Source organism: Doryrhamphus excisus, chromosome 8 (genome assembly GCF_030265055.1).
Source record: "Doryrhamphus excisus isolate RoL2022-K1 chromosome 8, RoL_Dexc_1.0, whole genome shotgun sequence".
Lineage (NCBI taxonomy): Eukaryota > Metazoa > Chordata > Actinopteri > Syngnathiformes > Syngnathidae > Doryrhamphus > Doryrhamphus excisus.
This window is the reverse complement of record NC_080473.1, coordinates 11252967-11277212: the sequence shown is the minus strand read 5'-3', so window position 1 is coordinate 11277212 and position 24246 is coordinate 11252967. Positions and strand designations below refer to the sequence as shown.

General features: G+C 39.3%; 1 protein-coding gene across 2 annotated transcripts in view; it reads right to left on the bottom strand.

Moving 5' to 3' along the window:
* The window catches only part of LOC131135052 (fibroin heavy chain-like), a 74684-nt gene extending 50450 nt beyond the window's left edge, over nucleotides 1-24234 (bottom strand). For both annotated transcript variants that reach the window (XM_058080859.1, XM_058080858.1), the window contains exons 1-5: nucleotides 23956-24234; nucleotides 23781-23824; nucleotides 23206-23358; nucleotides 8322-8390; nucleotides 51-162 (exon numbers count right to left, since the gene is read on the bottom strand). The gene's annotated coding sequence lies outside the window, so the exon portion shown is untranslated. The remainder of the gene's footprint in view (nucleotides 1-50; nucleotides 163-8321; nucleotides 8391-23205; nucleotides 23359-23780; nucleotides 23825-23955) is intronic.
* Nucleotides 24235-24246: the final 12 nt, after the last annotated feature.

The following is a 24246-nucleotide window of genomic DNA, read 5'->3' as shown; positions in this document are numbered from 1 at the left end:
ACCATTGGCATCGCACAGAGATAAGCCAGCCAATTGCATGAAACACCAACCTGTTGGTCTTAACCTGCATCTCAGAGGTAATGGCAACTGTCAGTGTGGTCAGAAGAATTCAATGTTGAGGCTGTTGGTCTGTTGTCATATTTACAGGACTCTTGAGATTGTCTGAAAAGAGAGCAGAGCATAAACACATTGTTCTTATGACTCATTTCTCAAGTGCAGAATGTTCCGTGGAGCCAAAAAGTGATGGCCCGTGTCCCTAACCTGTACATCAGTAGACACGAGTATCACCAAAACAAGCAATGGGATCGAGGAGAGAACCGGGCATCTGGCTAAAAAAGACAAATAGTCTTTGCATGAGTATATTGTTTTATGTATCCATGGCGGATCTTTTTGTGCGTGGATCAGGTCATGAATCCCAACCTTCCAGTCCCCAAGCCAGGTCTTTGCAAAAGAAGAAAAAGTGACAGCTCCACATGGATCTTAAAGTGCACAAGTTTTGTTGGAAAGACAATGTCTTGGTGCTTGTAGAACTCAGTCACACCGGCCACATACGCTGTATGTTTGAGTCGGGCTGTTTTATTTGTGTCTTGAGGATGGCGTTAATGCAAGTTTCAGACTGTTGCCAACTGTCAAAAAATCCCCTACAAGTCATAATGTCATAATGCTAATTTAACAGTGGTCTTGCAGAGTTCTTGAACTCTTTCCCCGACTAAGTGCGCCTACATGGATGACCAGCATTTACACATCATGCTGTGCATGTGTATTAAGTTTTTGGTACATTTGACATGTTTGACAATGGGTAAAAGGTTCAAATGCACATTCAACCAACGAAAGCAAGGGTTTTTCATAATGTGGCACAATGAGCAGACTATAATACTTTGGGGTCTCCCCTAGTTTCTGAAAAACTGTATTTTTTTGCTCATTGTAGGAACTAAAAATCTCTTAATTTTGCCGTTGATGCTGCACGGTGGAGAGTGGTTATCGCTCAGGCCACTCAGGTAGGAGACCTGGGTTCGATTCCCCGCACAAGGTGTCTCTGTGTGGGGTTTGCAAGTTCTCCCCGTGCATACGTGGATTTTCTCCAGGTACTCCGGTTTCCTCCCACAACATGCTAGGTTAATTGGTGACTCCAAATTGTCCATAGGGGGGCTGCACAAGTGGTTAGCACGCGGACCTCATAGCTGCGAGACCAGGGTTCAATTCCACTCTCTGCCATCTCTGTGTGGAGTTTGCATGTTCTCCCCGTACATGCGTGGGTTTTCTCCAGGTACTCACATTCCCACAATCCAAAAACATGCTAGGTTAATTGGCGACTCAAAATTGTCCATAGGTATGAATGTGAGTGTGTCTATATGTTGTCTATATGTGTCCTGTGATTGGCTGGTGACCAGTCCAGGGTGTACCCCGCCTCTCACCCGAAGACAGCTGGGATAGGTTCCAGCATGCTCGCCATCCTAGTGAGGATAAGTGGTATCGAAAAGGATGGATACATAACTGGCATTAGCTTAGCAGGTTTTAAACGATTTATTTTTCTTTATTTTTCTCAAGCCTCCCCTGAAGTATTCTGTCACCTCTAAGTGGAACAGCACCGATTCGAATGCAAACGGGGCACATTTGCTTTTCACTTTCTAAGCACGTCTAAAATCATCCACATCTACATGCCTAGCTTAAGATGCCATTCAGACTCACAAGGGCTACCAAAACATTGACACCATGTCTACAGACTCGTCTTGGCTCAAAAACCTCTACGCATTACTCTGGAAATATCTCAGCGCTGACAAGAATGTCGTCCTCCATATTTTTGTTATCGTTTCGGGACTTAAAATAGAAGAGACTAGGAGCTGCAGGGAAAGACATTACTCTAACTGACACCAACCTGACAGACCTGCATGTTACACCAAGGCTAATGGGATGTGCTTTCCAAAACATACAACATTCGTCATAGTAGTGACATTCACTGTTAGTGTTCATACTTCCACATGCTGATTTGTGTAATGCCGGGGCAAAACTCAGCTGGTCAGACTAAATACAAAGCAAGTTTTACTTGGACCCAGTAAAATCAATTCCATCACAATTGCTATGTCTGCTGTGACAGCGAATCCCATCCTTCTAATCTAAATATAATATCTGGTGTATATAGTGCACTTGGGAATGTTTATGTTTCATACAGAGTAGCGAATCAATATGTTACAGAGTTTATACATAAACTTGCCTCATATTGAGATTGATATTAGCTGAGCCTTAAGAATGAAAATATGGCAAAAGGCGCTATGACTAGACTTCAGTTATTAGGTTTTGCAATGAATCACAAATTCATTGTGTGATTTCTTCTATATACCGTCATCTCTCATTTATTACAGTTAATTGACTTAATTGATATTTATGACTGTCTAAATATGTGTTCTAACATTATTAGAGCCTTATAGACATGGCATAGCACCCCTATAGTCACAGTTATACTCCTATTTTTCTTTGTTTACACCACACACGTAGGCTAATCGGTCACTGCCTGCAGGGACACGAGACAGCCATGACTTTTAAGCATAGGATGCTAGTTAGCCTACAATTAACTTAAGAAAAGAGAACTTTTTTTCTACCCAATCATGTCGGACACAGCAATCATTTATTGGCTAATTCATGTTTGAAAAACCACAAAAGAGTATGGGGTGACTGTAGTGCAAAAACAGTGACACTGTTTCCGTGCAACATAACAGTAAACAGATTTTTTGGGGGGTGTGTCAACAGTGACACTATTTTAAACTCATTCAGAAAACACATCTTATGTCTCTCAAGTAGATCAAATCAAGTAGAAGCATACAGAAATAAACTATAAATAAAGAGAGACTATTCTCCCCATTAGCCAATTGCCAAAATGACTCTAAAAATGTTTATTTGAGGTTAAAAAAAAACAAACAAAACATTATTTATTGTTGCCTTAAGAGTGACTATTCAGTAACTGCTTCTAGTATGAATAAACAGATCCGCATTTATTAAGTTTTGTTTGTTTTATACAGATTTTCCGGTAATTTGTCACTGCAAGTTTTTCTTAAAGTGAGACATACATACATACTGAAGGTGACACCTCACTTAAACATACCGAACATGACATAATTGCATGAAAGGAAAACAAGGTGGCAGCGCAAGTACATAAAAAGTGTTCGCAGACCCGCTTGTTAACTTTCCCTAAGTGTTATATACCTTTGCAGAATTTATGACGTTTAATCGAACAATTCAATTCATTTTACAGGCTAGGTCCCGCTGCGGCAGGTTACCACATCCAAAGCCAATCACAACTTACGTGCGCAGTACGATATTCCGAACACAAACATTACATTCAATAACAAACCACCTCGAAGCTCATATGATTGCAGTAATTTATGAATTAGAAAACAAAACACAGTGAGGGCACTGAGCTAATGTAGTCTGCATGTGACCATTCTTTCCATGTTTGACTAGTGACAAACTGGACCAGATGACTGGAGGCACAAGTGTATTCTGGACCTGAAAAGTGTTTGTCTTCTTTCATTTGGTCCCTATTTGAGCTCCGTCTGGTCCCCTTCCTTTGGACAAAGTTGAATGTTGTTTTTGTCAAAAAGGCAGTGATTGAATGCTGAAGGATTGGGAGGGCGGACTTTATTGCACTCCAAATTGGGACTTCTTTATGGTCATGCTGCTGTAATGGAATATTGGTATTTACATTGACTATATCCTGGAGAAAGGTGGATTATTTTGTTTATGTTGAAAGTATGAAACTCCATTCTTCATTCAAAACGGCATCTCATTTTGACCCAAGAATAATGCATGAACATGAGGTCACATAGGAAGACGCCAACATCTGCTTCCTGAACAGAAACACATTATCTTTATTGGTAGCATCTACACTACAGTCATCTGACTTCCCCGCCTGTGTTGGTTACTTGTACTTGTTGTCCAAATGTCAAGTACGTGTGTGCAGATGGTGTCGTTTTCGTCTTGGTTTTGCTCTGTCGTGTACTTCTTGTACACATTAGTGGCAAATTGGTGTGTAACAATCAACACATGGATGACATTGGTACAATGAATCCTTGTGTTTGCATCTTCCCATGGGGTGCTAGACTGGATATAGTCATTTGTAGACTTGTATTGCCCACTATATTGACAGTTACTATGGTACCCATTATGTCATTGTATGGTCATATCACCTCGTACTTTGGTACACGACAAAAACATTTTAAAAAATTAAATAAAAAAAACCTTAAACTATATTAGGAAAGCAGGAAGTGAACAAATGTAACTGTTACTGATTGTAAAAGTACCAGATGGAGGGGTAGAATTTAATAAGCTTTGTTTTTTCCTACTCCTTTTGGACTGATTAGGTGATCACTCAATTGTAATCTGATGCATGTTCAAATGAAATAAAACCATTACCATTACCATTATAGTTGACATAACAATGGAAAATAAGGCATCTTAGACATAAATAATACATTAGATAAAGTCACACTTTAGCATTGACAGCATACTTTGTGGCTATTGTCTCTTCATTGTAACATCCAGTGAACATTCGCGCAGGAGCTGCTGTCAGCCACAACTCATGCCAGTCACTGGCTCTCTCCACAATGCACACTGCTTTTAATTTTCATCAAAGTCCTTTGACAGTTCATTACTGGAAAGATGTGATGAGTCATGTGTCAGCAAATCAAAATACTAGCAAATATGTCAATCTGCTTGGTGAATAACTTATATCTTATGTATTTCCACATGGGCAAATTGATCTACAAGTGAAATACATTCCCATAAGTTACCTTAAGCAAGTATTCACCAAGCTGCTCCTGACAGCCGCAGTGTTTAGCGAGTGGATACCGCATGCTGGCAGGTGACAAGTCCCATGCTGCTGTCTTTACAGTCTTCTTTTAATGCCCACAGACAAGCAGACTGGCCCACTTCCAAAAGTGTGATACATTCCCCCGGACTACGTTCCAGATGTGGTAGTGAACATCAGGCACCCGGGGGGTGGGGGACTGATGAGCTCTTGTAAAGGCCAGACCAGTCTCACAGAGTGACTCATGTTTGGCATCCATGTTTTTAAAAAGCAACCTGCTGGAGAGCAGTCCGTGCATGCGCTCGAGCAGAACATCCAAGTGTCAATGTGCCCAATCGGATTTCATGAATTTGATTACGTTTTTAATGCAGCCAAGAGAAAAATAACTGACCTGGAACGTATGCACTGTCATAATGGATATTATTAATTATTTCTTTTAGTCCTAACATGGTTTCATTGTTCCGATTTGAGATCTTTTGGGTCCTTGCCCTCGGGTCTGTCATGTATCAAGTACATTTTTGGAAGTAAAGTCACACTGTAAGTAGGCACATCATTTGTCCTCATAATGAGATGGTCCGTGCCAAATTTTGGTTTTCATTTACATGCTATGGCTCATTTGAATCTTAAGTCATAGGATTTCCTAATCTTCATGTGTGTGATTTCATAAGCATTACAAACCATAGTTGGAATTTTACACAGTAGAAACTCCAGTCAATCAGCCCTGGGGTTGTACAATTCATTTAAAGTCACATACACACAAACTTGTTCTGGTTACTCAGTATAATACTAAGTGGAAAATATGTGGACAACAATAGCAAAAGAGTTATCTCAGATTTCGAAAAAGCAATGCAGTTATACAGTAGAGTTTGATTATTTAATACTTGTAGGATGTTAGATTTCAAGCTTATCATGGTTCTCAGGCTTTTTCAGCAATCAGCCAGTAATCTTTGATACATCCCTGAGATTGTCTGAGAGAAAGCCAGAGCAGGAAGCTGAATTCTTAGGCCACATAAGACACTGATGACACGACTTTTCACCATGTCACTTGATGTCCAGTGAAAGACAGACTTAGGGGACCATAATCATTAAGTGAGATGGTGACAAGCCATTGTGGGCGGAACTTAAGACATGGGAAAACATTCTCTTATCATCGGAGGATAACAGTGAAATTTCCTGCTGTAGCATAATTTGGGTGCTTATATTGTGTGCAAACTATACTGTAATATTGGGCTAGCACTTCTCAGTGATACTTAAGTACTGTGACGCTCATCTCCCACATGCACACAAACACACTTCCTTAACATTGTTAAAACTTCCTTACGCCACCCCTGACCGGGATTCTTCGAGCAGATAAAAGGGGATTTACCATATACAGTAAATAATGTGTCAGTGTGGGATATTAAGCAATGGATTTTTTATAAATACAACAAAATGTGTAAGCTGGAACAAAATCCATTCCTGGACACTGTGTAGGAAAGAAATAAAAGTTAATTAATCTGTACTCCACCTCTCTCAAGTCTGCTGGGATAGGCAAAATGGATGGGTGGATGGAATGGATGGAACATTTACACTAGGGGTGTTAAATAAAGCATTAAATGTTCTGAATTAATTACAGTCATGTAGCGTTAACCTCATTTTTAACTTCCAACTTTACAGTTTCTGTATGCAAGTTGCAGTTTTATCAGTCAGTGGTCAGTCACGCTGATGTGGATATTGATTGGCTGTCATTGTTTAACATAAGCTGGTAGGCTACCAATGTATTTGAGAGGGTGAGATGAGAAACAATAAGTGGCGGAGATGAGACGTGAAAATAAAGGAACTGAAGGAAATAAAGGAAATGAATATCAGAGTCGTTGGTCCAGTGAATGGAAAATTTTACATTTCAAAAACATTCCGGTGGTACCGTTGAAAAGGTGGGGTGATTACAAAACATGTCAATATTTAGAAATCTACTAATTTAATTTCTACCATGTTACACTCTACTGCACATTGTGTGTATGCTAACGGCCCCGCCTCTACCCTCTGACACGAAAAGACTGTATGACTGACAAAAGGGCTCCTGTGTTCAGTGCCAAGGTGTTGAACCAATGCACAGAAGGAACTATCTTCCTGCCTGTTTGGAGACAGGAGACAAGAAAACCAGACACACACACACACATTGTCAAGTGCATTTTCAGTTATGCACTATTCAACTGTAGGGGCCTTTTCCGGGCCCTCCATTGACTACATTGTTTTCACACATTCAAATAACTTTGGGTTGGCATGTCCATTTCTGTGGTTGTGTGGTTTTTGGCATGAAGATATGGATACTTAATGACACACAACCACTGCGTCATGTCTGTGAACAGTACTCTCAAAGTGTTTCAGGAAGGGTTTGGCATTATTGTTCTGCACTACATCTAATTACCTGCATGCTACTACAGTGAGATTGTTGTGACTGGAAAAACAAAAACATACCAGCTTTTTATGCATCTCGTTTCAGGTCTCATTAAACCATTGTATTGCAAAAGCCATTGTTACGTTTTTTTTTTCCCCCACTGTGTCATGTTTCATCAGGGTCACTATCAGATTTCCAGTAGCTTGAACTGATTTCAATCACTCATTTATCTTCTACCACTTAACCTGTTCAGAGACGGGGTACAACCCAGACTGGTTAAGGTCAAGAAACCAGAGTGCACAAAATTTGGATATTACTTCACTAAAGGGGGATTCAATATTTGCATAGAAAATAATTGCAAGAAAAACAGAAGAATGGGCTTTCATCAAACAGTTTTCTTAGCTTCAGGAGGTCTTATTCAGAAAACAGATTTTGACTTTATAGCAGTAAGGGGACATTTTCTGTTTGCAAATCCAAATAAACTTGCAATAAAATTTGGGTAATGTTTCATTTTCTTTTTTTTTTATTTTAAGATGTTGTCAACATGAGATAAAAAAGGAATGCTACCCTCGAGAGCTGTAATTCAAGATGTGGCCTGCTCAGAAGATTTTTAATACTTGATGTTAAGCACACAAGTCTGAGTGGAGGACAAAACGCAAAGAAGCCTTTAGGAAAAGTTAGATAATGCAGGGAGGATAAGGTTGATCTTTTAAGTACAGTTTTAAAGACTTTGCTAAAAACGCGTCACTTTATTTAGGTTGGCAAGTAAATGTCTGGGAATATAACATGGCTGGGGTCAACCCTCTACTCTCACAAATGATTTTTGGAGAATATTTCTGGGGAAAATCACTTCATTTTGCCTTTAAACATACTGCAACTGTAATTAGCTTAGCAGGATTGAAAATTGCAAATAAATCACAACATTCTCAAACACACACAATTACTTAAGATGCTGTATTTATACAATATTTACCATAAAAGTTACACTGACTGACTACACCTGTGTGACAACCTCAACACGTAATGCCATTTTTGATTCACTAATTTAACAGTATGTTCATTATTGTGGTTTGCAGCGGTGCAGAACTGCAGTACTACAAGTGTTACTACTGATGGGAAAAGTATACTGTAATTAGGTTTTACCGTTAACAAGCTTCGGCTCTCATGGTTCCATCATGACAGCAGCTATTGTCCAAGGCCAAGCATAAATCTCTAGGAAAGAAAAGAAAGAGGATATTACCACGGTTCAACAATGCACTAGTGTTTATTGCAACAAAGACTGACAGATCCTAAAACATGAAAAGCACCAAATGTGTCAAGGATGTTGTTTTTGGACGTCATCTCTCTGACCCCACAGTTCTCCGATACCACACCCTCGACAAGACGGGATCTTTTTACTGTTTTGTCATGATCACTATGATCCCCACTGATTTCATCGGTTTATGAAGTGAGCATTTTTTCCCCACCAACATTGTGTCTGAAGTCAGAAGAATACGTTAAGCAACATTTAGAGACCACGTGTGTGGTTCAGAACCGACTGTTGCTAGTCACAAGTACAGTGAATGGAAAGGTCTTCCACTTGAATTTCTATCAGCAGCCCAAGCACCAGCCCCCGGGTCATGGAAAAACCCCTGCTGTCTTCTTTTGTTTTGAAGGCCGAGCTTTATTGGCTACATGATGTCTTATGCCGATGTGGACTGGAAGCTGTGCTCCTCTGGCAAAACTGGAGAGGATTTTACTTTCCCCGATAGGTTACAAAAGTTACAATATGGGACACCGATATTATCGGCCAATATTGTCATTAAATTGCAATACCCGGTCATATTGGTAAAACTTTTTCTATATTATATAATATATAACGATACTGGCTGCATGGCGGCAAGTGGTTAGCGTGCAGACCTCACAGCGAGGAGACCTTAGTTCAATCCCTCACTCGGCCATCTCTGTGTGGAGTTTGCATGTTCTGCCCGTGCATGTGCGGGTTTTGTCCGGGTACTCCGGTTTCCCCCATTATTCCAAAAACATGCTAGGTTAATTGGCAACTCCAAATTGTCCATAGGTATGAATGTGAGTGTGAATGGTTGTTTGTCTATATGTGCCCTGTGATTGGCTGGCCACCAGTTCAGGGTGTATCGGTATCCAGTATCGGAATCGGCAGCATGAAACCCTGATCAGAGCATCTTTACTTGTATAGCATATTATATTGCATATCATCCCTCATTTATTGTGGTTAATTGGTTCCAGACCCAGCCGTGATAAGTGAATTTCCGCAAAGTAGGATTTCCTATTTATAAATGAAATGTTTCGTACTTTGAGCAACTACTAACTCTTCATTTCTTTCACTCTCACAGTGGCTCAGCAGACCCTAATGAAGAGGAAGAACATTAAACCTAGAGTTCCCTCACACATGTTACTGGGGTACTGCTTTGGAGCCAGGTCTGGAGGTGTGGCCCGATGGCGAGCGTCTGGTGGCCGGACGTGCACCCATGGGGCCCCAGCCGGGGACGGCCTGAAAAAGGCAACAAGGGTCCCCCCTCTGGTGAGCTCACCACTCATAGGAGGGGCTAAACGGGGTCGGTTTCAGAGTCAGCTGGGTGGCAGCCGAAAGTGGGACAGTTAGACACGTGGATTGGTGCGGCATCTGTCCGTTTTGGTGAAGGATCTAAGCAGAAAGCATAAGCTCTTAATTTACTGGTCTATCTACGTTCCTACCCACAACTATGGTCATGAGCTTTGGGTAGTGAAGCATAATATGTTCAGTTTTCGGTTTATAATCAGCCTTTCCTTGACCAGCTCTTTTAGCCAACCGTATGTTTGGGACGCAGTTGCATTTGGGTGTGCAGGTCCACAGAGGTCATTCCTGTCATAACAAGCCCAGTCAACAAAACGAAAATGGAAATAGACAACATCATTTTAGCCTTTTAAGTGAAAGACATACTGGGTACTAATATTAGGCATACAAAAGGCAGTACTGTCTTACATTTATTTGCTGCATTTACAGCCGTCTCTTGCAAAGTTCAGAGGTGCTACCATTTTCTGCCAGCTGCAATGACAGAAAATGTGCGCTTTGTTTACTTTTGGCAATCCAATGCCTGACTAAGGAGGTCCCTGGCTACAGCACAAGCAAAAACTGTCAGAGCTTTGTCACCTCACCGAACAAGGTGCAAAACAACAGTGGAAAGCTTGTGGCCTAATTTAAGGCCCCTGTTTCCTGTCTTTACATCATCACTTGGAAACCTCGGTGTCCGCTCATACCTCAGCTCTTAAATCATTACACACCAGGTCCGCTCCAGGCGAGGCAAGTGGCATAAAACACATTAAGTGCTGTTATTTTATTTAATGTCTGGGAGGATACCAATGAATAATAATCTCGAACAGTGGTTCCCAAACTTTTTACAGTCGCATACACCTTCAGACATTTGACCTGAAGTCACGTACCCCCTATTCCTGCACACTTACATACACCTGTCTATCTTAATCCGGGTCAAAAATGTGTGTTTTGCATGACCACGACCACTGCTAAATAAATAAGTAATCATCCTACATATATTTTAGCAGGGTGTCTATTTTCGCACTTAAATTCAGCAGCGTACTCGTTAGAGAAATACCAGAAAACAGCTTCTGGTGTCAAATACACTTTTTAACAAAATAAAAGCATTATGTTACCAGCGCTCATTGCAACAAGGCCAACATAAGAAAAGAACAACAAACGATGAAGACTAATTTTGGAGGGAATCCTCACCCACAGGGACAGGTTTTCACTGCTGTGCCATATGGGCATTGGAAGACCATTCATTCATTCATTCATTCATTCATTTTCTACCGATTATCCTCATGAGGGTCGTGGTGGGGCTGGAGCCTATCCCAGTTTTCTTCGGGCTGTCTACACCCTGGACTAGTTGCCAGCCAATCACAGGGCACATATAGACAAACAACCATTCACACTCACATTCATACCAATGGACAATTTGGAGTGGCCAATTAACCTAGCATGTTTTTTGGAATGTGGGAGGAAACCGGAGAACCCGGAAAAAACCCATGCATGCACGGGGAGAACATGCAAACTCCACACAGAGATGGCTGAGGGTGGAATCGAACTCGGGTCTGCTGGCTGTGTGGCCTGCATGCTAACCACTCAACACAGTGCAGCCCCTCCCTATTACAATTGAGTAAAAATACAAAAACGTGTAAAGGTTTTTTGAAATATTACTTCACCATTCTTGAGAGCATCTTTTTTCAGACTTCAGCTGTCTATGAAACACAGGTACTATACAAATCCTGACTTATCAGTTTTACAATAAAGATTTTAGTTGACTGAGTTTAATGTAAAAATATGTATCGGCAATCAATTTACATAACATCATGTCATTCAATAGCTAATTTTACCAGCACATATGTGGAAGGAATAAATATACACGCAACACAATGTTTATATTCAATGAATGATCTGGGGAAAAGAAGCCAGTAAGATTCCAGGAAAAAAACAAGATGTAATGAAAATAAACATTGATGTTAATACGTCATCTAACTTGATGACAAATGTTTATCAGATAAACACGGTTATGTAAAAATATGAATAAAAACATACACTGAAATGATTACCATCTGGGTAACATTACAATAAAGACTCGGTATTTTATTTCAAGGTTGTGTTGAACAGGGAAGACTTGGTGTGTTGAAATGTTTGGCCTTTTAGATGTGGAGACAAATGCCCACTGCACAACCAATAAACATCTCGAAACTGTATCCCTAAAGAATGTTGTGTGTTTTGAGAAACTTTATTACAATAGCTTACAAGTTCAGTTGAAAAAAATGGTAAAAGGAGTGTGCACAGAAATCCCTCATGCCCATTAGCTGCTCTAATGTGTGCAGGAATATAAACATCATACATTCCCTGGCTTATACTCTAAGTCAGGGGTCTCAAACACACGGCCCGTGGGCCAAATGTGGCCCGCAGGACACTAGTTTGAGGCCCGATAAGGATAAGGATAAGGATGCTGTATGGTATCATGTACCAAGAAAAAATTATTACGTTTGATTAATGTTCATGTTAAAGGTTAAATAACTGTTAATAGTTATCCTCCCTATCCGTGTGGAAGTGGTAAGTTTTTGGCTTTTTAAGTTCAAAGGAAATAACTTGGAGGCTACCGTTTAGGTTGCTAGCTCTCTAGTTTGCGAGTTAGCATGTGTCTCAAGACCCTGCAGTTGCGCAATATGTTGCAAATAAAACAAGTATAAATGTGACTATAGTCGTGTTCTGTCATGTCTACAGGGCTCTAATAATGCTTTGTTAATTTTAATCTGAAAAAAAAAATTGTCTACCCACCAACTATATGTGGTTTCTTAAGTTTTTATTATTTGCGGTTTTATTATTATTATATTTATTTATTTATTACTGATTAATTGATTTTCTTTATTCTTGATTTGTTTATTAATTTTTCATCTTATTTTGTGTAGAAAAATAAAAATTAAAATATTTGAGAACAGTGGAATGTTTTATCAGAGCTTTTCTTGTAGAAAATCGGAACCAAAGCAAAGTTTATTCATTTTTCTGTTTTTAATAAATGTGTTTTTTGTTTTTTTTGGAAAACCTGTTGTGGCCCAGTCTCACCCAGACCCTAGCTCCAGTGGCCCCCAGGTAAATTGAGTTTGAGACCCCTGCTCTAAGTCTTTTTTCAATGGCACCTCTTTTCTGCAATAATACACTGGAACCTCTAAAGTCAAACATGCTTAAAGTTGTACAATTTGGAACTCGACCAAAATTTGGGGTCCAAAATATAGTGGCCTACAAAACACCATCATGCATGACCGCATGATCGCACAACATGAGAAAATAGTACCACTTTCACACCGTATCAAGTTATAGAAGTTTTGTTCTGCTTCTGGATAAACTAAAATGTCTACTTTAGTAGCAAGAAGCAGCTATTTGATTCCCATTGAATACATTTTAATAATTTCAGTAAGTAATGTTATTCCATGAAGTTTGTAATAGCTGACTAACATGATTTGACATTATATTTATCTATGATCACCAGGGAAAGAATATAATAAAGGGGGTCTTTTCCTTAAAAGCTGCTGCTAACTTAAAGCAGGAAATCAGGAAATCACTCTCATATGGAGGTATTTTTTGCCATAGTCTGTCAGATTATTTTCCATGATATTGACACAATCATCTCTTATGTACCAGTCTTTCATAATCTTATTGGAACACCCTCTTGGTCCAACGATGCATGCATAAGCATAATAAACATGATGCGCTATGAGACATTTATGGAAGGAGAGCACAAGTTATATAAAAATAAATCCGACAGGATTTCCTCTTCAAGTAAAACCATGTGTTGTTATCTACAACACAGAATGGATAACTTACATCACATCTTTGTTTATTATGCATTAGTAATACCTTACAACTTAGGTGCAAAATATTACAAACACATTTCTAGTGTTAAATTAATGCCTCTTGTATTGTATAAATCGCAACAAAGCATTGCTATATTTGTATATGTAGATTTTTTAAATATATAACTCTTATTTAATCTCATTCAATTGTACAGATGTACCTAATGAAGTGTCATGGGCTGAAACTTGATTTGTGTTCTGCAGGTTTTTGGGTACTAAATTACCAACTAACTTAAAACTACCAATTACCAAGTGTCTTTGACTGACATAATCAAGAAATGACTCATTACATTGGCTTTCCATCTATAGTCAGGCCCTTGCTGCTATTCTGCCAAGTTCCACAAGAGAAGGTAATTACATTATACCTAATCAATCACTGTGGGGATCAACACTATCTTTTTTTTTTAAATCTGGCTCCAAAGTCAGGGCAGCTATACAGATCTAGTAGTTTTTGCCAAGATTTGGAGACTGTAAAGAAAGATACAATATAAGTTGACTGGAAAAAAAAAACATGACGCACAAATTGACAATGCATGAGCATCAACCTCATTAGGGCCCCTATTGGATCGATCCTCTTTTCTACCAAAAACTCTGGTGTTTAATGTCATGACACCAGACGCATCAGTCAATTTGCTGGAGCCGGCACATTCAAAGGTCTGGAACTCAGCAACACTCCCTATACATCTTAATTTCATTCATGGAACCTGTTTTGAGGTAATAAGATTCAGATGTGTCTTACTCTATGTTTTGGAAAAGCCTACTGACCTACAGTACTCCTAAAAACACCAGGCTCGGTGGAAGGTAACATCGATAAAGTGCTGACAGGCCAGGACATACATTAGTTTGTTACTTTACAATAAATCAATGATAGAACGATGAGAGAAATGAATGATAGAATAAATAGATTGATAGATAAATAAATGGTTCTAGCATGGGACACTATAAATCCTAACTAAAAACCTCTTCCTTTCAACAAAAAAATACAACTTGTGGTGCATGGATGCACAGAAGGGAAAATTGACAGATATCCCGGGTGGTCTACAAGTGACAGTTCTCCGAAATTGTGACAGCCATGAGCAAGGTATAGTTTAGCATCTGTATGAGATTTAGGGGACTGTCAAACAATGTGATAAAAGTCTTAATCTACAAAGCCTTAGAGATTGCAGACCTCCACAGTGGCCAAATGTCCACTCTTCTATCAAATGCAAAGCTACAACCGAAACCACATGATGTATGACACATAAAAGATATTCTATCGGTGCAAACGACCAATGTGACTGCATATGTCCATCCAAGATCCACCTTCATATAGGCACCACTAGTTGCACAATGCATATCAATATTCGCTTTAGGGTCGAATTCCAGTACAGATTCCTCGTTTTTATTCTGTTTCATAAAGTGGCCAGCTCATGGCAGCTAATGCAGTGCTAATTCCTATCTCATTGGGTCATTGTCTCGTTGGAAGTCTCCAGCCCGGACTCAACTTCAACTTTGTCACTGATTCTTGAACACTGTTGGCAAGAATCTGCTGATACTGACTGGAATCCACGCAACCTTCAACTTGAACATCATCGCCAGTACCCACACTGGCCACACAGCCCCACACTGTAAAGGAACCACCACCAAATGTTACTGTGGGTAGCAAGTCGTTGTCTCGGAATGCTGTGTTCTTCATCCGCCATGCATACCGCCCCATTTTATGTCCAAATAACAAAATTTTTGTTTTGTTAGTCTACATCACTTTATTCCAAAATGAAGCTGGCTTGTCTAAATGTGCATTAGCATATCTCAAGCGACTCTGTTTTTGTCATGTGCTCAGAAAATCTCTGACCTAGCTTTTGTATCCTGCCCCTAAACCATGATTGATGAGATAATATAAAGTAATACAAATGGTTGTTGAAATGTAACACTGTACATATAGATTGACAAATAGCCACAACTGAGCAGCCATAATAACTGTTCCATACTTTCACAATAAAGTACACAAAAAGTTCTAATCACACTCACACATGTTTTGTAAATGATTTGCTGGTTATTCAGGAAATAATATGTTTCAGACAAATCTGAGGGATCTGGGAACTATTCTCGCAGAATGTCCAAGACTGAGTTGACATTTGCCAAGGTTTTGTCTTTCAGTGTTTGGCTTGGTCTTCCAAAAATGTGTTGTGTTGAATCTGGCCGGGATTAAAGTGTTTATTATATACTCTATCTTTTGCTCAAGTTAAACCACAAAGGATGTCAAGCTAAATAAAGGATTTTTACAAAATGATTAGGGCTGTCAAATTATTACAATTTGGAATGAAATTATCCCAATCATGGTTGTATCTAGAAAGTCATGAACAGGTTTTCTATGCTCAAACCACAAAAATGCAAAAACAAAATTTATTAATGTTGAATTCTACTTTGCGGAAATTCACATCATGGTCGGGTCTAGAATTAATTGTAATAAAGGATGGAGGATTGTAGTGACCACGGTTAATGCTCTATTTTTGACAACCCTAAAATTGACATGAAATTAGTTGAATGGCAAGCATCAAGACATCATAGAAATGTATTTATTATTATTTACTTTGCCTACATTGGTGAGTACCTTTACCCAAGTCTTGGGATTGTACTTTTCACTGACGTGAAAAAAATCAGGTCATATGTCAGCAAAAAATGTGACTTGACCTGCAGTGTGAACATAGCCTAGATGAATAATTTCTTCAAATGCAGGAACAGGTGTTCAACTCATGCTTGCACAACCATAAATTCCCTCAGATTCCATGAATTCTTTCATTACAGTGCCACAGATGGTGAACTATACAAATCTTCTGAAGCATTAATGGAATTACTGACGAACATTGCTGGACAAGCTTAGCCTTCTCTCAAAAAAAAAAAAATTTGTGGTTGCTGCCTTTTGGACCAAATGATGACAGCAGTCACCTGTTGCCAACATCTGTTTCAGGTCTAATGATTTGACAACATTACTGTCTTTATGCTGCAGAATCCTATTTTGAATATATGTTGACGTTCTAATGTTACAGTATTTAATCAAGTATGAAACAAGACTGGACAGACTGAACATTAATGAATTATTAATGGAACAATCCTGGATTTGTACCTTTTTGGACCGGGAATAAAAATGTTATTGTATGTTGTCCCATCAAAATTTCATACGCATCATAAGAATCTAGTACTCTTAGCAAAATCCTTCTCAAAATAAAAAAGGAATGGACACATAACCTCACAGTTTCCAAGACAACTTTCCCATGACACTTGTAAGAAAGCTTGGGATAAAAACAGTGAGAAAATATTGAATTCCCTTTATGGAATTAATCTGTCATATCTTGAAAACATATTCCCTAAAAATGTCCACTTTTTAGTCGTGTGACGACAGCCTTTGCACTTCCATTGCCATTTGGTTGGAAATTTAAGGCTGACCTCAGTAGTGCCTGGAAGGAAAAACAGCAGCAGTGCGTAGATATCTTTGTGTGCCTTTAGATGTGAGGTAAAGTTTGAACTGCTTCCAGACAAAAATTAAGGTAGAGGTTGACTGCTTCCAGCCAAGTCGATGAAAAAATACCTAGCTCAAGAGGGCTGTTCTCAGTTCAGATTTTTAGTCTAATACATTGATTGATTCACACCTACATTTACCACCATGTACATGATGCATTTACTGTATGAAGGACAAGTGTAACACTGAAACAGAAAGGATTAACTATTTCTAAAACATGATATACCTTCAAAATATACAAAATATCTAAATCCAATATTTTAGTGTTTCCGGTATATAGTATCAGTATTTCTCACTGTACCCCAACATCATGTATATGCTCACTAGCGTTCAATGAAATACTTGCTAGCAAGTTGGGCTTTTTAGTGTGATAAAAATCTCATCATCCATCTGCATCTTCTATCAACACAACAAATCTAAACACCCAATGAAACGATTTGATTACGTCATGTTTGGCTGCGCTACTTTTCAGGCGGATAAAGAGCTCTCAACACTGTTAAGAACAGGGTTGACTGTTATTACGGTATTTTAACAAACCAAGTGCAAAGAAACCTTGCGTTTACTTGCATGTAAAATGCCTTAAAATTTCTCATCAATGCGTAAACTTGCGTGTTGGGTGGCGGTCAAGGGCGGGTGCCTGGGCGACCTGGTCTTCGGCGACCAAATCTGGTTCTTGTGACATGCCCCGGACGCCTCCCTGGTGAGGTGTTCCGGGCATGCCCAGACGGGAAAAGGCACCGGGGCAGACCTAGGACACGCTGGAGGGATTATGTCTCACAGCTGGCCTGGGAACGCCTTGGTGTCCCCCCGTGGAGCTGGAGGAGGTGGCCGGGGACCGGGAAGTCTGGGATTCCCGACTGAGACTGCTGCCCCCGTGACCCGGACCCGGATAAGCGGAAGAAAATGGATGGATGGATGGCGTAAACTTGTGCACGCTGCACACCTCGATTCTTTTAATTAGCGGTAATTTTATATGAAAGATGCATGCTGAGCTCTGATAAAATGCACTTCTGCCACCTTGCGGCCATCTTTAAACTAAACATGATCTGTTATGCAGTTGCACCGTCACCTCTTTTTGCCTCTTTGGCAAAAAAACGTAAAAGACATATTTTGGATTGGGCATTCGGGTTGAAAAATACTTCTTTAGTAGCGAATGAGTTAACCATTATAAACGATGGGTGAACGTATTGTTTGACAGTTTTGATCTTTTCTCCCCCTCCAAAAAAACGTTAAGAGACGCACACAATCGTCATCTGACGACATTGATTAGTCTCTAAAAATCAGTGATGATGTCATTTCATGACCTCACTATCAACACTTTCTAAGGATTTACTTCAATGGGTTTGATGTAATCCTCTATGCTTCTTACACCATAAGATTGCTATGTTTCAAACAGCAACATGGACAATTGTAGTTGATGGCATTGTTTTGTTTTGAGCCAACTCAAAGAGGACCTGAGGAAGATGAAGACAAAATTTATGGATTGATATATAAGCCTTTAAAAATGGTTTCTTTCTTTTTATAGGAGGGACTGGAGACGGCAAAACATGGACTCTAGCCCGGACTGGTCAGCAATCAATCAAACATGTGAATTGCACCAAGAGTTAGAATTGCATAAAAGTCGGCTATAAGAACCATTACACTAGCAATCGAGCCATGGTTCTCTGATTCCTTACGAATTAGCCCCTGTATTTGGCTCAGTGTTATATTACACTGAGCAATGAAGACTCACACGGTCTTATCAATCGATGCATTTTTGTAAAACATGTCAGATCGGGCATGTTCTTGTAATTCTTGGCATATTCATATCTATATTACATTATCCAAGGAAAAACATTAAATGTTTTCAGCATATTAATCTGCTCTATCAGATATAATAAATGTCTCAGTGCCACTGTGGTACTTACTGAGGTACCCAGACAAAATAGGGAATGGAGACACTACACAAAGTATTTTCTCACAAGTCACCAGTGTTTCTTGGAGAGCTTTCTATCCCATGCATGGTCACTGTAATGCCAAAGATAATAAGAGAAGGCAGAGGGTGACTGCAAGATTAAACTCCCAAAGATCAGAATTTCCCCATCCTTCAAGACTAGCCTACTTTACTAAACAAGCCAATAGATTTTGCATTATTTGCATTTTAAGAGTCTACCATTCTCATTGTGAGTGATCTTTCTTCTAGGCATAAACTGTGAATTCAGCTCATTTCAAGCCAGATTCACAGTTGGCCAGTTCAATTAGATCAGGGCTGATTTTAAAGCGGGTTGGGCGTCTTAGGTCATGCAGTGCATTGGGAGGAAACAAGGAATGATTGACTGCTCCTGACCAGTCGTAATGTACAATCATTCAATTAATTTATTGCATGTCAGACAGTGACCTTGTAAAACTGAAGGATAGTTATGATTGCAATTCTTAATCCGAGACTGTGCAAAGTCCAATTTTTCAGACTTATGTTTAAAATGTTGTACTCTTGTTCTACAGTACATGATGTGGATGTACCTACTCTATTATCCAGTTCTCAGGTTCCACCGTCGCAGGGGTGGTACTGCTCCTCTACGTGGATTCGTGGTATGGCTATGTGTTTATCTATCTGCGCCGCACCGTGTCGGACTGCACCGTTCAGGGCAGGTACATCGCAGGTATGAAAATAGAGTTCTACGTGTGTATGCACTTTCATTCATATTCTGTTACTTGTCCTTGCTAGGGTTGCGGCGGTATGCTGGAGCCTATCCCAGCTGATCTTTAGGTGAGAGGCAAGGTAGATACTGGACTGGTGGCCAGCCAATCACAGGGCACATCTAGACAAACGATCATCCACACTGCCATTCATAACTATGGACAATTTAGAGTCACTAAGAGTCATTCACTTAACATGCATGTTTTTGGAATGTGTTTTTGAGTACCTGGAAAAAACCCACACACGCATGGGAAAAACATGCAAACTCCACACCTAGAGGTCCAACGGAGATTCAAAACCAGATCTCCTGACTGTATGGACAACATGCTAACCACTAGGCTACTTTACTTGTAGAAGAACACAGCCTGTCATTTTCATTGTCAGAGACAAAGGTGCATACAGTTAAGAGAAGCCAGCTGCTTTTGTTATTAGCATTGGCATTTTATATTATACAATATGACCATGTTGAGTTTCTATCATAGGCGATATCCTCATAGTGTGAGTAGAAATGTAAAGACTTGTAAAATCGTACAGTCTATGCCCATTTTAATATCTATTATCTTGTCGAATAAGCCCAACTGTTGAATTTTCATGTGAACAGAATTTGCAGATGTCTGCAGAATTGTAATAATATGGCTTGAGATATAACATTTGATCCGCAATGAGAGGCTTGGGTGAAGGATTTATCCACAAAAGGTTCTTAACTGATGAATGGTATTCATGGTGTTCTGCTGCATTACTGAAGGATTCATGTCTGCTGTTTTCACAGCTGCTCTTCTTTAAGCCTTGCTTTACACAAAATTATTGTGTCCAAAAATGAAACCTGAGAATATATTAAGGGACTGCAGAGTAACAGGAAAGCAAATTACCAGTTTGAACATGACATTTTATGAAGAAATCCCACAAACGAGTAGAGGATGTTCATTATCCAATAGTAAAATGTTCTCCATGACATAATTTCTACCGAGAAATGGGATACCTGTGATAAAATAAACGTAATCACAGAAATCCAAGGTTTGTGTTCCAAGGTCAAGAAGCCTGTGAGTTTTACTTTGACCTTGTTCTTAGTATAATTTGGAACAATTTGCAAACAATCCCAAGACACCTCTACGCTCCGTATATTCCGCTTCCATTAACTGCTACTTCCAATAACAACTCTCTTGTATCCATAAAAGGCTCCATCTTAATGATGTGTTTTAATGACTTTATAGAGGTCAAAATAAATGTTACATGCTAAGATTGTTTGCTAATTCTGTTAAAAGCATGATAATATGCCATTATATGCCTTATGTACAGTATGCCTTTATCAATAGCTTTAGCAGACTTGGCTTGAAATGGAAGCGTAAATGCGTACGGTTGAGCTTGCAAATATTTGCTTGCCAAAATACACGCCAACATGTTTAATGTCCCATTAAACTATCTCAACAAATGAGCAAATTTTAGACTGAAGAAAGACTGAAGTCTTTGGGAAATGCTGAAGTTTGCTCCTTAGTGTGTGTAGTTGTGCCAGTAATGTTACACAGTATATGCACTGTGCATTAAGACTGCTTTGTTTTGGGCTGACCTCACTTTTCCCATTACTAATATGAGCCCCCCTTGTGAAATGTTTCCACACCCAAGTGCATACTGATCAGGCCATTCAGATTAATAGCGATGTTGTGAGCACTCTGCTCTGTTTGTGTAGTTTTGTGAGGTGCAATTAATGACATAATAACACTGGAAATAAGTACAACAAGGCACCCTTTTAGATGCTGTTTCAACTCCTGAAATGCAGGCGTAAAGTGGATGTTCCTGCCGAACACAAATCACTCCAAAAAAAAAAGCAATGTAGAATTCTTACAATTCCCAGACACACTGACAAATTACTTTTTCAAAAATGTTTCACTGCTCTGTGATTCATGTTTTGGAACTTCAGACAAAGACATCTACTAACGTCCATATGGCATTTCTCCTGAAGCCAATAAGGCTTTGGAAATATGAACCCTGTTAGTTTCACCGTCATACTATCAAATAATAAATCAATCTTAATTGTGCTGAGTTTTATGCAGCCAATACCATTATCCATGAGTGAAATAGGTTGATACCAACACCGATCACATAGGTGAAGTTTAAATGTTGAAATTAATTACTGGTTATATTAGGAAGCTACTTTTGTGAGAGCTACTTTTACTAAATAAAAATGGCCAAGTGTTACTCATATTTGGAACATTTATTTTCATAGCTTATTTCAAGCCAAACAAAACCAATATACTTGTTTTACCAGAATATTAACAAAATGCTTGTATCCACAACTCACATATTGTATTTCACAATGCATTTATTTCAAGTATATCAACTTATAACCTGACCTCGACTTAACTATGATTCAGTTGTCGCTGGTTTTGAGCCCGCCATATGTATGGCTGGACTGCAGGAATGACCGCTGTTACACATGTCGGTCTAATTTTAAATAAAATTGCTATTATTATTATTATTATTATTATTACTATTATCTAATGAAGCATATACAGTAGGTCAGCCAGCATCGTTGGCAGAGGAGACAAATGAATCTGTCCGTGTAGAATCTGGATCTGTTCCTTCCTTCCCTCCTCCAATCACAAGTCAGAAGACAGAGAGGTCAGCTATAGCATCCCGGAATGGTTTGTGTTCAACTTTGGTGTTTCAACACTACAATATTGTACTTTGTTTTAATCCGTGAGGGTTTACTGCCTTGCTCAAGGGCAAGCAGAATAGTATTTTCTTCAACAACAATTTACCTGTTTTTTTTGTTTATAGTGGAATTCTAACATTAAACCTTATGGTTGGGCCACACGATGGATGAGTGGTTAGCATCTAACCCATACAGTCAGGAGATCGGGAAGACCTGGGTTTGAATCTCCACTTGCCAGTGTGGGTACTCCGGTTTCCTCCCACATTCCAAAAACATGCTAGGTTAATGGGTGACTCCAAATTATCCATAGGTATGAATGTGCGTGTGCATGATTGTTTGTTAGCCCTTCGGCTGTTGACCGGTCCGGGGTGTACCCTGCATCTCGCCCGAAGTCAGCTGGGGTGGGTTCCAGCATACTCCCACCACCCTAGTGATGAACGGCTTTGAAAATAGATGGATGGAACCTTCTGTCTGTATATCCACAATTCATGGCTCTAGTTTCATTGTCATCTATGAATCTATGTTCCATGTAAATAATCTACAAATCTATAAATCTGTACCACATAGTCATTGGTTATTGTATGTGCTGTGAGTTAAACATCCATTTCTCATTTAATATTAATAGACAGATACTAAGTGATGAGTGTTTACACATTGTGTAGTGGCGCCCTCAGCTGTCCGTTTGTTGTTTGTGGAGTGATTGTTGACCTGAAGTCTTTACTGTGCAGTACTCCGTACTGTGGTCAATATTGGGCCTGAAGTGAGTGAAATCCAGACTGTATTTTAGAATGAGTGAAAACCATACCTTTTCCATATAGATAACTGTGAAAGAGCAGCACAGTGATGACGGTGAAGGCCTCCTCGGGCCTCCTCCTCCTTCCCAAAAACATGCATGTTAGATTAACTGGAGAATCCGACCATGCAGTCAGCTGGGATAGGCTTCAGTTCATCTGTGAACCTAATGAAGAGTTAAAAAAGAGGAAAGATGGATAATTATCTGAAGTATAATGTTGTTTTAAATGTGAACACTTTTAGTATGCAGTATTTCTCTCAACGCAAATAAGCACAAGTGTAATGGATAACCTGAATAAAACACAACTTTGAGTTTATCGTCACGCTTCGTGACTCACTTGCATAGATCACAATCATGATTATTTCTATCAATTCTACCGATGTAAATGAGAGGCCCTGTGCATGAAGTGGAACAAGGTCAGCGTGTTTTTCTTGAACAACTTCCAGTGGTAAATGAGACATTTCCACATGTACAATGAAATGATGTTGTACGCTGTTCAAAAGAGTGCTGCATAGTGAGCCACAATAAATCAAATGAATGCACATGTTTTCATTGCAGATTGTCTGTAAGTACTGTCATATACTTACTTGTATATTATAGATTCCATATACTGTGTAGATACTGTTGTCCACTGCAAAGGGCATTGCATAAAAATAATAAATATATATTATGGCATAGTTTTCACCCATGACAATTATTTAAGAAAGAGACAGATAAACAAGACTAAGCAATTTGGCAACATTATGGAAGAAGAAAAATGACCTTTATCTGGAAGGGACATCAGAGAAGGGTGGCCATCTGCCTCAACTGGATACGGCTACTGCTAGCATAAGCACTACTACTGTATTAGTGATGCTAAACCCAGGGTATCCTATAACTTTAAGCTATGACAAAAAGCTAATTTTATATCTGTTCTTAAAAACAGAGAAAATTGAACTATAGCACTAGAGTCGCTATTCCTACATGGAAGGTGTGTGTTTTTTTAATGCAGTAATAATAATAATAATTAGTTGGTTTTTTTTAGGCCAAACGGTGACATTTGTCATACGTCAC